Raw genomic sequence first — 13,624 nt, forward strand, 5'->3', positions numbered from 1 at the left:
CACGCGTACCCGCAAACGATCAGAACAGGAGCCAAAACCCTAATTCCACCGCCGCAACTTTCTGTATCCACGAGATCCCATCTTGGGGCCTGTTCCGGAGCTCCGCCGGAAGAGGGCCGTCATCACGGAGGGCTTCTACATCATCCTAGTCTCTCCGATGAAGTGTGAGTAGTTTACCTCAGACCTTCGGGTCCATAGTTAGTAGCTAGATGGCTTCTTCTCTCTCTTTGAATCTCAATACAAAGTTCTCCCCCTCTCTTGTGGAGATCTATTCGATGTAATCTTCTTTTTGCAGTGTGTTTGTTGAGAGCGATGAATTGTGGGTTTATGATCAAGTCTATCTATGAATAATATTTGAATCTTCTCTGAATTCTTTTATGCATGATTGGTTATCTTTGCAAGTCTCTTTGAATTATCCATTTGGTTTGGCCAACTAGATTGGTAGTTCTTGCCATGGGAGAAGTGCTTAGCTTTGGGTTCGATCTTGCGCTGTCCTTACCCAGTGACAGAAGGGGCAGCAAGGCGCGTATTGTATCGTTGCCATCGAGGATAACAAGATGGGGTTTATTTCATATTGCATGAATTTATCTCTCTACATCATGTCATCTTGCTTAAGGCATTACTCCGTTTTTAACTTAATACTCTAGATGCATGCTGGATAGCGGTCGATGAGTGGAGTAATAGTAGTAGATGCAGAACCGTTTCGATCTACTTGTCACGGACGTGATGCCTATATACATGATCATGCCTAGATATTCTCATAATTATGCACAATTCTATCAATTGCTCAACAGTAATTTGTTCACCCACCGTAGAATACTTATGCTCTTGAGAGAAGCCACTAGTGAAACCTATGGCCCCCGGGTCTATTCTCATCATATCAATCTCTATCACTTTTATATTGTTTTGCTATTTACTTTGCTTTTACTTTTTACTTTGCATCTTTATATCAAAAATACCAAAAATATTCTATCTATCAGATCTCACTCTCGTAAGTGACCATGAAGGGCTTGACAACCCCTAATCGCGTTGGTTGCGAGTAGCTATCGCTTTGTGCAGGTACGAGGGACTTGAGCGTGGGCTCCTACTGGATTGATACCTTGGTTCTAAAAAACTAAGGGAAATACTTACGCTACTCTGCTGCATCATCCCTTCCTCTTCGGGGAAAACCAACGCAAGCTCAAGACGTAGCACACAACCATTCGTTGTCTCTGACATATGGGCAAACCTTACACTGGCCATCACACAAACATATCGATGTATACAGTAGAGATTTGGTGAAGCAACTCAGGGAAAATAATGCGAACCTGTCGAAGGTGTACAACAACATATGGTGTTTTTGGGGGAGGATGGAGAATGTACCTTTCACAAAGAGAGAGTTGTGGAACTTGTGTGGGAAAATTGGTCGTGACCAGGCAAAGGATGATGTCCAGAAGAAAATGGAAGTGTTTCAAGAGCTAGGTGCTAATGATTAACAATTCACTTACAGAGTACCGTTGGTAAGACAATGGTTTTTTTCCAGAATTTGTTATAATGATAGGGGGCAATGGCCGCAAACTATTCTAACAGGTAAATCCTTGATTACTAGGATAAAATGCAAACTGTGATAAGAAATCAACAGTTTGTTCTTGGGTGTTTAACAGAGTTAGTATACCTTTGTTTTGCATACCAGAACCATGCAATGGAGGTAGCTATATAGAATGTGATGCCGAGGACAGCACACCGGTGGTGCAAATGGCACGTGCTGAATAAGGCAAAGGAATTGTTGGGTCAATTGTACTCAAGGAAGAGTGATTTGCAAGCAGAATTTCACAAATTTGTTAATCACATGTTGATGACAGATGAGTTTGAAGAAGCCTAGAAGTTCCTAATCGAAATATATAACCTGAAGTTACATGAGTACATGCATGATACATCTATATGAGATCCGGCACAAATGGTCAAGCCGTACTTCAAAGGTGTGTGTTCTATGCTAAAGTGACTAGTACTCAGCGGAGAGAAGGCACGAACCATATGTTGAAGAACTATATACCCCCTAGCTGCCCCGTGCATCTGTTTGTGAGGAAATACATGGTGTTGCAGTTTGGCAGGGAAGTGGAGGAAAATTATGAAGAGAAATGGATCATAATCGTAAGATAATGTTTCTTTTTGAAGGCAACTTGTCACTTCAGTTGACTGGTTCCCCTTGCTGATATGTCTGACATATATTTGTATTTGGGATTTTTACATATGTGCCCCTGGTTCCTTAGCTCTACTCATTCATCCCCATGCTCTTAACTTTTGCTCACTTTTCCCGACTCCCTTGTCTGAAACCCTCATAAATGGTCACAATGTAGGATGCCGTCAGGTCAAACCATTGACCGTTAACTCTGACGAGTGGGGTTGCATTGAGACACGTTAGATGAGCTTGTCTAAGGGACCCCCTTGTCTGAACCTCGAGCAACTACAGTACCACGCCGCTCTACCCCCTCCGCCGCTGTCGTGCAGCCTCTGTTGCCGTCATGCCCTCCAACCATTAACCCCATTTTGCCTACGCCGCCGTAGTGCCCTCCGCCAGATCTACCCCCACATCTCCCATAGGATTAAGCAGCGATGTCAAGGGAGCAGGTTCTCAAGCCCATCAACCATGGAGAGGATTGGGTCGGATCGGCGGCGGATAATTCATGGATTACACCTGGGTAAGCATCGTTTACCCTCTAACATATTTGCTGATTCATACATTCGGCCCTATTTCACAGCTAGTCGCGTGAATTGGTCAAATTTTATTGAATTGTTCCCGGCCTAACTGTAACTTTTCCTTATTTGAATCGATTAGGATTGATCCTACGCTTGCTTTCCGGCTGGCGGTTAGGATGGAAGTTAGTGTGCTGCACGGTAGAAAATCGCATATGATTACTGGAATTTTCTACCCAAAGGTGGTAGAAACAAGTATGGCGTTCAAAGATTTCCTCGCGGTGCCCCAAAATTCTTCATATGGGTGGAGCCCTGCCTATGTTGTTGAACTGAAATTTTTCAATAGTATCGAGCAAAAATTTCTCCCACTAACTTGCGATGAGCATCTTGGATTGCTCTTTACTTTGAATGTTGAAAGATGCTTCGGTAAAATCCTGATCAAGGTGCTTCAACCACGCAATGAACGTGACAAGGGGAAGGTTGTTCAAAAATCTTCTGTCTCTGCTAATAGCGAGTACCCTGACACTCCTTGTAGGTCAAAACCAAGCAAAGCTAGCGGTTCTCAAAGTCACAATATGTCTGCTGCCGCTTCCTGTGCCGCTTCCCCTATCGCTGTTGCAGCCGATGTAGAGCAAGATGCAGAGCCAGACAAAGAGGTGCCTCAAAATGATGATGAGGATGAGAATATGTTCCCTGATCTTGTAGATACTGTCAGTAAACAAGCAATGGAAGATGAATATCAGGAGCAACCTATCAGCCGTGCTGGATTTGATGACACTGACGATGAAGAGAGGCAGGAGAACATTGACAACCTAGTTTTAGATGAATATGATGGTGAGGACATGCCAACAATTGAGTGGAACAGGGAAGATCCTTAGCTAGCTATCGACACCATATTCCAGTCGATGGTGGACTGTCGTAATGCAGTGACTACATATTGCATTCTCACTGAAAATACATATGTGGTTGATAGGAGTGAGCCAACAAGGTTAAATGTTCATTGCCTATATGATAGGTGTAGATGGAGGTTGCATGCATCACATATGTTGAGGAGCAAGTTCATTCAGGTTTGTGTATTTCAATTTATACTGATTCATTTTATTTTCATATCACTGTGTAATGTTTTCTAAGAATATTTTGTTTGGTTTCCATTTTGTTTCAGATAAAAAAGAACCCACATCAGCACACTTGTCCACCTGGAAGATGCAATTTTGGATTGGTTGAGAGAAACACCAACAGTTGGTACAACAACACTCCATGGGAAGCTATTTGAGAAGTACAAGATTGATATACCTTACATGAGGATTTTCTCTGCTAAGGAAACGGCTCTTGACGGGATTAATGGTCCTTGGAATGAGAGCTTTTAGTTGCTCTACACATTTAAATCTGAAGTGGAAGTTGCTAGTCCATGGAGTGTAGTAGAGATTGACAAGCATATAGTTACATACAAAATAAAAGGGAAGTCATTTCAGAAGGAGTGCTTCAGGAGGGCTTTTGTTTGTTTCAAGGCTTGTTGGCAGGGGTTTGATGATGGTTGCAGGCCCTATTTGGCTGTTGATGTAACTGCTTTGAATGGAAGGTGTAGAGGATAACTAGTGGTAGCTTCTGCAGTTGATGGACACAACTGGCTATTCCCAGTTGCATTTGGTGTGGTGGAGGTAGAGTCTGAGGAAATTTGGGTCTAGTTTCTGCAGCAATTGCGCAACCTTATAGGTACACCCCCAGGTTTAGCTATACAGAGAGATGCTTGCAAGGGTTTGGAGAGTGTAGTGGAAATTGTATTCCCTGGAGTGGAGCATAGGGAATGTATGCGACACCTAGCGCAGAATTTCAGAAACAAATTCAAAGGTAAAGTTTATGATGAGAACTTATGGCCAGCATCATATACATGCAGTGAGAGGAAGCATGAGCACCATTTGATAGTGCTGTATGCTCACAATCCTCTGGTGAAGGAGTACCTAGATGCATATCATGGAAAGTTGCGGTCAAGAAGCAAATTCAATGAAGTCTACAAAGTAGACTATGTAACTAGTAACCTGGCAGAGTGTTTCAATGCAAAGATCAAGTCATTTAAAGGGCTTCTGATATGGAAAATATTTGATAAGATTCGGCAGATGATCATGATAAAGATGGCTCTTCACAAAAGAATTGCAGAAACAGAATATGTTGGCCATCTTATGCTCCCATCTCTTATTAAGTCATTGCATGCCAAGGCAAGAGGACTGAACATGAAATGCATTCGAGCAGCGACACACGAGGCTGTGGTAACATATACTGATAGTAAAAACAGGGAATTGAGATATCCGGTTAACCTAGCAACTAGGGAATGCAGTTGTAGGCAATGGCAGCTCCGTGGGAAGCCATGCATATATGCCCTATATCTGATGACTGTTATAGGTGGTGAAGATGGTGAAGTTGATAAATACATCTTTGAATTTTTTTTTTGTTGCCAAATTCAGGGCTGCTTATGCGTCCAATGTGCCTGCACTCTTAAGAAAAGACCAATGAAACATAGTTGCCGGGGTTTCTGATCCACGGGCACCTATGGGACCGGCGAACCGGGTCCCTTTTTGGTTCGGCGGGGGGCGGAGGTGGCGCAAAGAGCAGATCGAGGCGGAGCAAGCGGGCGGTTGGTCGCGCGAGGGGTAAATCGAGGTGGAGCACACGAACGATTTACCCAGGTTCGGGCCGCAAGGATGCGTAAAACCCTACTCCTGCTTTGTGGATTGGTATTGATCTCTAGCTCGGGAGCGAGAGCGAGCGTGAGTGTGTGGGAATGCTAAACCTCGCGAGGGCTCTCGAGGTGGCCGACCCCCTCTACATTGCACACGGGCCTCCTTTTATACTCAAGGGGTTACCGACACAGAGCAACGGGGGCCAAGGGCAAAAGTGGAAAGGGTGCCGTGGGTAGGCACAGCTAGGTGCTGTAGTAGGCACAGCTAGCTGCTACAGTGTTATCATACCTAACCCTGACGGCAGGGGACAAGGGCATTAAATGCCCGTCTGTGTCGCCTAGACAACACTGAAAGGGAACGCTAGGGACGCCACCGTCTTTCCACGGTGGTTGTCTTGTCAGCGCCTTCGTGCCACCGCACGCCCCTGGCTGCACAGCCTCCTACCACGTGCGCTCGGGAGGGGCCCCGGAGCGACACGTGGGTGGATGTGCTGGAGCGCGGGCGTGGAGTGGGGGCTTGCTGCGGCAAGCGCCTTGCCGCGGCCGTCGACTTGTCGCTTCCGGGAGCTTGTCGCTCGCCGGGCCTTGTCGGGGCGCGTAGCGCGCCGTGGCAAGTTCCTTGGAATGCCTCGGACGGCCTTCCCGGCAAGCGCCTCTTGCCGGGGTCTTGGGACGCTTCTGATGGCCTTCCCGGCAAGCTCCTCTTGCCAGGTTCTTGCCTTCTTCCCGGCAAGCTCCTCTTGCCGGGGTCTCGTCTTGAATACTTTGTTCTTGAATGGTCTTCAGAGGGACCACAAGGAATCTTGGCGGTGACCTGGCAGGCCTTGCCGCGGGACGCTGCAACTGCCCGTGCACAAGTCCGGGGTACAAGGGTACCCCTACTCTAGTACACCGACAGGAGCCCCCGGGCCTGGGCCAGACACGGTGCCGAGCGCTGTTGGGCTAGGCCCAAAACAGTGCACGGGCACGCGCGGCCTAGGTCGCGCCGCATATCTCTCCGCTTCCATCGCACACGCTTGTAACGGCGCGCGTCGAACGCGACGTCGTGGGTGACGCGGGTGGCGCGCGCGCGTGGGGCTAAGCCCCGCGAGCATGCGTCAAGCCATGATGAAGGGGAACGGCCCACGCCCTCTCCTCCAAACGGAGGTAGGCGTGGGGGCGTGGCGCATTTACTGGACGGGGCCGGTGCGCGATTTCCGAAGCGCCCACTCCCCGAGATCACGGGGTAGGGTGAGGCCGCCCCATCTGTCGCCTCAGTTCTGCATCTCCGCCACGCGGCTCCCATGCATTTGGGATCGCGGACGGCGGGAGCGGGAACCTGGGCCGTTGCGAGCAGAGGGGACGGGTCAGCCCGCCTCCCTGTTCTTCCTGTGCCTTGATTCGCTGAGCGGGGCGGTTGGGCTCCCACTTTGCTCCTTTATAAGGAGCGGGAAGGGAGCACCGAAGCCCGCACTCTCCCGTCTCCTCCTTTCTTCAGCTTCTGCTCCCCTTTCTCTCATTCGCCATGGAGAAAGGGAATCCTGGGCCTTCATCGGTGGCGGCGAGGGTCGCCGCCAGACAGCGCTCCCTCCCCTTTTCCTCACTCATGGTGGCAGAGCCAGCCGTAAGGGGAAGAGGGAGGGGGCGAGGTCGTGGACGAGGTCGAGGCGCTCGGGGAAGAGGCGGACGGGGCGATGCGCCAGCTTCGCCCCCGCCGGCGGCTCCTCCCTCCGCGGCGGTCCATATAGGGGACAACCCTTGCGAGTTCTTCGTCAAGCTGCGCCGGGCACCTCATCGTCGCCTCCGGCTTCCGGCTCCGTTCGCGGGCGCGATGGAGTCGGACCCGCCCGAGGCTCTGAGATTGCACATGAGGGGCTGTGGGATCAGCGGCACGCGAGTCCGCGTGGCGTTCCCAGCCCCTGGTGTGATGTATCTCGATCGAGGGTGGAAGACGTTCGCCCGCATCCACAGCTTGACGGGAGGACTCACCCTCCATTTTAAGCTGGTGGAGGGCGATCTCCTTTCCGTCAAGGTCTTCGGGTGCTTCGGCACCCGGGTGAAGTGCTGCGTGGACAGCTCCTCCGATAGCGAAGGCTCCTCCTCGAGCGAGAGTGACGAGGAGGAGAGCGGCAGTGATGGTGAGGGTGGCGGGCGGCAGGACGGCAGCTCCGACTAGGTGTCGGGCGCCGTCTCGTGCGGCACCGGCGACCCCATCATCCACGGCGCCGTCTTCTTGAACTCCCCGGGGGTGTCTCCTTGGGCGGCTGGCGTAGGGAGGTCGTGGAAGGGGAAGAGGGCTGGCGACAAGGCCGTCAGGTCGGAGTACGAGGGCGTGGTGCCCTCGACAGCGTGCTGACGTCCTGCCGCCCCTCCTTCGCACCCTTCTCCTGGCGTCGCCATCTCCGTTCGGCCCCCGGATGTTCTCTTGGTGTCTTCTGGCACCTGTAGCTTGCCTTGGCGCCCCTTTCCCCTTTTCGCCTGCTTGTTCTACCTCCTGAAGAGAGGGACAGGAAAAGGATTACGGGCACCTTATCTTTTTAATTGTAAGCCTTCGGGCCTTTAGCTGTATCTTGTAATCCTCTCTTTCATGTTTTTCATCCTCTACGGACTGTACCTGTATGGGATGTTTTTTAATGAAAAGGGGATGTTTGCCGGGTTATTTGCCTCGCGGGTCGAACCCACGCCAAGGAGAAAATCCTTGGTATCTCTCGGACAGGCATTCCATTCCTCGACAACAAGCCCTGCCGCCTTCCCACGCCGCTCGACCTTTCTCACGCCTTTGACGGAGGTGGGAACGAGGTGGGCGCGGCCTCCTCGTTTCATCCCTTCTGCTGCCGCGACTACGACCGAACTTGGCCCCGGGAACGCGCTCCAGGGCCTAGAGTCGGGGGAGCACGGCAGTTTCCGGGAAGAAACGGGGTTTCGCATTCCCCAGTCCATAAGAGGATGCTTGAAGAGGGATGAAAACTTATCTGATATCGCAACCCCCGGCAACTCTGGCTTGCCGGGGGTGACATCTTGGCGTTCGCAGCCCCCAGCGTTCTTGCCGGGGCCCAGGTGCTGGTGCGCCCTTCTTCTCCTTTTCGTCTCCAGGTGGCCTGGCCAGGACGTGCGAGCCCTGCGAACGAAGGAAAAGCAAAGGGACGGACTCTCGACCTCTAAGCTAGGGGTTAGCCGCTGTTAGGGACTATCGACCCTAACCAAGGACGAGACTCAGACTCAATCTAGCATGCATGCTATAGCCCCCGGGGTATGCAGCGCTTCATTTTCTGGTGCCAGGGTCTGCGGCTGGCTCTGTACAGAGGTTTACATGCAACAGCGGCAAGACTCGCACAAAGAGGTGGTTGCCGGACGGGGTCCGACAACCGCGCCTTACGAACGAAACTTGCGAAGAGGCTCGATGTCCCAGGAGTTGCTCACTGGCGCGCCATCTTTGGTCTCTAGGCGGACAACGCCAGGCCTGGTGACTCGTTTCACCCGGTAAGGGCCTTCCCACATCGGCGTCGACTTGTTTGGATCTTGGCCGACTGAACGCGCCAAAGAACAAGGTCGCCTTCCTCGAAGCTTCTGGCACGGGCTGGGAGCGACGGCTCGCACAGCGGCCTGAAGACGATCTTCCTCAAGGAGCAGCGCGTCATCTTGCCGCAGCCGCTCTTGCTCAAGCTCATCATGAGCGAGCACTCGAGGTGACCCGTATACGAGTTTCGTGAGGATATCTGTTTCTGCGCCAGGGTCTGCGCCTGGCTCTGTACAAAGGATTACATGCAGCAGCGGCAAGACTTGCACAGAGAGGTGGTTGCTGGACGGGGTCCGACAACCGCGCCTTACGGGTAAAACTTGCGAAGATGCTCGATGTTCCAGGAGTTGCTCACTGGAATACCGTCTTCGGTCTCCAGGCGGACAGTGCCAGGCCTGGTGACTCGTCTCACCCGGTAAGGACCTTCCCACTTCGGCGTCAACTTGTTGGAATTCTTGGCGGACTGAGCGCGCCGAAGAACAAGGTCGCCTTCCTCGAGACTCCTGGCATTGACTCTGCGGCTGTGGTAGCGGCGCAGAGCTTGCTGGTAGCGAGCAGCTCGCACAGCAGCCTGGAGACGATCTTCCTCAAGGAGCAGCGCGTCCTCTTGCCGCAGCCGCTCTTGCTCAAGCTCATCATAAGCGAGCACTCGAGGTGACCCGTATATGAGTCCCGTGGGGGTAACTGCCTCTGCTCCATAGATTAGAGCAAAGGGTGTCTGTCCAGTGGCTCGATTTGGTGTCGTTCTGATCGACCAAAGAACCACTGGTAGCTCCTCGATCCAGTTTCTTCCACACTTGTGCAGCCTGTCGAAAGTTCTGGTCTTGAGCCCGCGCAGTACCTCGGCGTTTGCCCTCTCCGCTTGACCGTTGCTCCTTGGGTGAGCAACAGAGGCGAAGCAGACTTTGGCGCCGAGATCTTGGACGTACTGCATGAAGGCGTGGCTCGTGAACTGTGTGCCGTTATCGGTGATTATCCGGTTAGGGATCCCGAAGCGGCAAACAATCGACCTGAAGAACTTGACGGCTGACTGTGTGGTCACCTTCCTCACTGGTTCCACTTCCGGCCACTTTGTGAACTTGTCGATTGCGACGTACAAGTACTCAAAGCCCCCGACAGCTCGGGGGAAGGGGCCGAGGATGTCGAGCCCCTAGACCGAAAATGGCCAGGATAAAGGGATCGTCTGGAGAGCTTGAGCTGGCTGGTGTATCTGCTTGGAATGGAACTGGCACGCTTCACACTTGGTTACTTGTGCAGTTGCATCCTGGAGGGCTGTTGGCCAGAAGAAACCTTGCCGGAATGCTTTGCCGACGAGTGCTCTTGCGCCAATGTGGTGACCACATATGCCTCTGTGTATCTCTGCCAACAGCTTCTGTCCGTCTTCCCGGGGGATGCACCTCAATTTCACACCGTTGAGTCTTCTTCTGTACAGCGTCTTGTCGACGAACTGGTACATACTTGACTGCCGGGCTACTCTTTTGGCTTCTTCTTGCTCTTCGGGAAGTTCTCCCGCCTGAAGGAAATGGACAATCTGCTGTGCCCATGTTGGAGCCTGTGGCTCGACAACAAGGACTAAAGGCAGCTCTGCTGCTGCGGGAACGTCCGCTTCTACGGCGAGAAGCTGTGTCTCTGCCGGAGCTTGACGTTCCGCGACGAGCTTGCCGGGAGCTTCAGCTTCAACGGAACAAACCCTAGGGCTTGCCGGAGCATCTGGCTCACCGGCGCTCTTGGCATTGATCTTGGAGGTTGCCGCAGGAATATCTGCTTCGACGGCAAGAGGCTGTGTCTCTGCCGGAGCTTGACGTTCCGCGGCAAGCTTGTCGGGAGCTTCAGCTTCAACGGAACAAACCCTAGGGCTTGCCGGAGCAGACTGCTCCTTAGCGCCTTCGGTGTTGATCTTGGGGACCTTCTTAGCGGCGGCTTCGGGAAGCTCTGCCGGCAGGTAGCCACCAGGAATCAACTTCCTCTTCTTGCTTTGTCCAGTTGATGGTGTTACGGACGGTTGAGTCAGCTTGAGCACAAAGGTCCCTAGTTCCACAGGTAACTTAAGTGCAGCGCACTTTGACAGGCCATCAGCAATGGCGTTCTGAGTTCTCGGAACGTGCTCCATTTGCAGGCCGTCAAAGCGCTCTTCTAGCTTTCTCACTTCGTCGACGTAAGCTTCCATCAACGGGCTCTGATAATCCTTGTTTACTTGGCGGACGACAAGCTGTGAGTCACCCCTGACAATGAGCTTCTTAATCCCAAGGTCTGCCGCGATCCTGAGACCGGCAAGCAATCCCTCATACTCTGCAGTATTGTTTGTTGCTTGCTCCTTGGGAAAGTGCATCTGGACTATGTACTTGAGGTGCTCTCCGGTGGGCGCGATAAGCAGCACACCGGCGCCGGCGCCTTGAAGTGAGAAAGCACCATCAAAGTACATCAGCCACTCTTTGCTCGCTTCTTTGTCGGGGATGCTCGTCTCCGGGGTTTCTTCGTCCGGAGTTGGCGTCCATTCCGCTATGAATTCTGCCAATGCTCTGCTCTGGATAGTTGAAGTGCTTTCAAACTTGAGACCAAAGCTTGACAGTTCCAGTGCCCACTCAACAATCCTGCCTGTCGCTTCAGGATTCTGCAGTATCCTCTTCAGCGGAAAGCGAGTGACCACCGTGATCTCATGTGCTTGGATGTAATGGCGCAGCTTTCTCGAGGCCATGAGAAGGCCGAAAAGCAGTTTCTGCACACCAGAGTACCTTGATCTAGCCCCCTGCAAGGGGGAACTGACAAAGTAAACTAGGTGCTGCACCATTTTCTTCCGTATCTCCTCGTGTATCAGCGCGGGTTCATCTTTGTTGGGACCAGAGCTTGTCGGGGAAGCCCCCTGCTTGTCGCTGGATGCGCTTGCCGCGGTTGCTGGCTCATCATCCACCTCCCTCTCTGCCACTAACGCAGCACTAACCACTTGATTGGTCGCCGCTATGTACAGCAGCAACTTTTCTTGTGGTTTAGGCGCGACAAGTGTTGGAGGGGAGGACAGGTATCTCTTCAGGTCTTGCAGCGCAGCCTCCGGGTCCGGAGTCCATTTCATTGGACCTGCCTTTTTCAATAGTTTGAAAAATGGCAGGGCGCGCTCAGCAGACGGAGAGATAAACCTGCTGAGAGCAGCCACGCAACCGGCAAGTTTCTGAACATCTTTGACGCGCTTCGGGGCTTCAATCTGCTCGACGGCCCTGATCTTGTCGGGGTTGGCTTCAATTCCCCGCTGAGACACGAAGAACCCGAGAAGCTTGCCGGAGGGAACCCCGAACACGCACTTCTCTGGGTTGAGCTTGAGGCTGATCTTGCGCAGATTTGCAAAAGTCTCGTCCAAGTCTTGGATCAGGGTTGCTCTGTCCCTGCTCTTGACCACTATATCATCCATGTAGGCTTCCACATTTCTGTGTATTTGTGGCTCGAGAGCAATATGGACTACTCTTGCAAATGTTGAACCGGCATTTTTTAATCCGAAAGGCATTCGTACAAAGCAGTACGTGCCACATGGAGTAATAAATGCGGTTTTCTCTTCGTCCTCCTCTGCCATGAAGATCTGATGATACCCGGAGTATGCATCAAGAAATGAAAGCAAATCACATCCAGCTGCGGAGTCAACAATCTGGTCAATGCGCGGCAAAGGAAATGGGTCTTTGGGACAAGCTTTGTTAACATCGGTGAAATCGATGCAAAGCCTCCATTTCTCGTTTGCCTTGCGCACGACTACAGGATTGGCCAACCACGTGGGATGGAGTACTCCTCTGACGAGGCCTGCTGCTTCCAGTTTCTTGATTTCCTCCGCAATGAATTCTTGGCGCTCCACCGCCTGCTTCCGGACTTTCTGTTTGACGGGCCGCGCATGAGGACAGACGGCAAGGTGGTGCTCAATCACTTTCCTGGGAACACCGGGGATGTCAGACGGTTGCCATGCAAACACGTCGACATTCGCCCGCAGGAAAGCAACGAGCGCGCTTTCCTATTTAGGGTCAAGCGTGGCACTGATGGTGAAGGTACCACCAGCGCCATCCTCCTTGGCGGACACCTTCTTCGTCTCTGGCGGAGCCGCCATCGTCTTCTTGTGTTCGCCGGCGGAGCTCGATGGTGCGTCCTCGACGGCAGCGCAGCACTCCGAAGAGGCGCGCTTGCCGGAGTGGGCACCAGAGCTTTTGCCGGACTCGGTCTTCTTGCCGGTGGAGCTCGATGGCGCGTCCTCGACGGCAGCGCAGCACTCCGAAGAGGTGCGCGCGCCGGAGTAGGCACCAGAGCTTTTGCCGGGCTCGGTCTTCCTGCCGGTGGAGCTCGATGGCGCGTCCTCGACGGCAGCGCAGCACTCCGAAGAGGTGCGCGCGCCGGAGTAGGCACCAGAGCTTTTGCCGGGCTCGGTCTTCTTGCCGGTGGAGCTCGATGGCGCGTCCTCGACGGCAGCGCAGCACTCCGAAGAGGTGCGCTTGCCGGAGTGGGCACCAGAGTTCCTGCCGGACTTGGTCTTCTTGGTCCCGGGAGCTTCAGCGGCAAGCGGATCGCGGTCTGCCGTGGCTGCTGCTTCCCGGTAGATCTTGTCGGCGCAGATAAGAGCGTCCTTCTTGTCGCCAGGGACAGAAATGACGCTTATCGGGCCTGGCATCTTCAGCACGTTATACGCATAGTGAGAGGCCGCCATGAACTTGGCGAGCGCTGGACGGCCAATTATCCCATTGTAAGGCAACGGGATATCGGCAACGTCGAACGTGACCCTCTCAGTCCTGAAGTTTAACTCGCTGCCGAATGTTACC

At 52.8% G+C, this 13,624-nt stretch overlaps 1 pseudogene; it reads left to right on the top strand.

The window, feature by feature from the left end:
• Positions 1-1,681: 1,681 nt before the first annotated feature.
• Positions 1,682-13,624, top strand: part of LOC147964796 (protein FAR1-RELATED SEQUENCE 5-like) — a 292,822-nt pseudogene continuing 280,879 nt past the window's right edge.

The sequence above is a fragment of the Triticum urartu genome, chromosome 6A, assembly GCF_056163025.1.
Source record: "Triticum urartu cultivar PI428250 chromosome 6A, HENAU_Tu73, whole genome shotgun sequence".
Taxonomy (NCBI): Eukaryota; Viridiplantae; Streptophyta; class Magnoliopsida; order Poales; family Poaceae; genus Triticum; species Triticum urartu.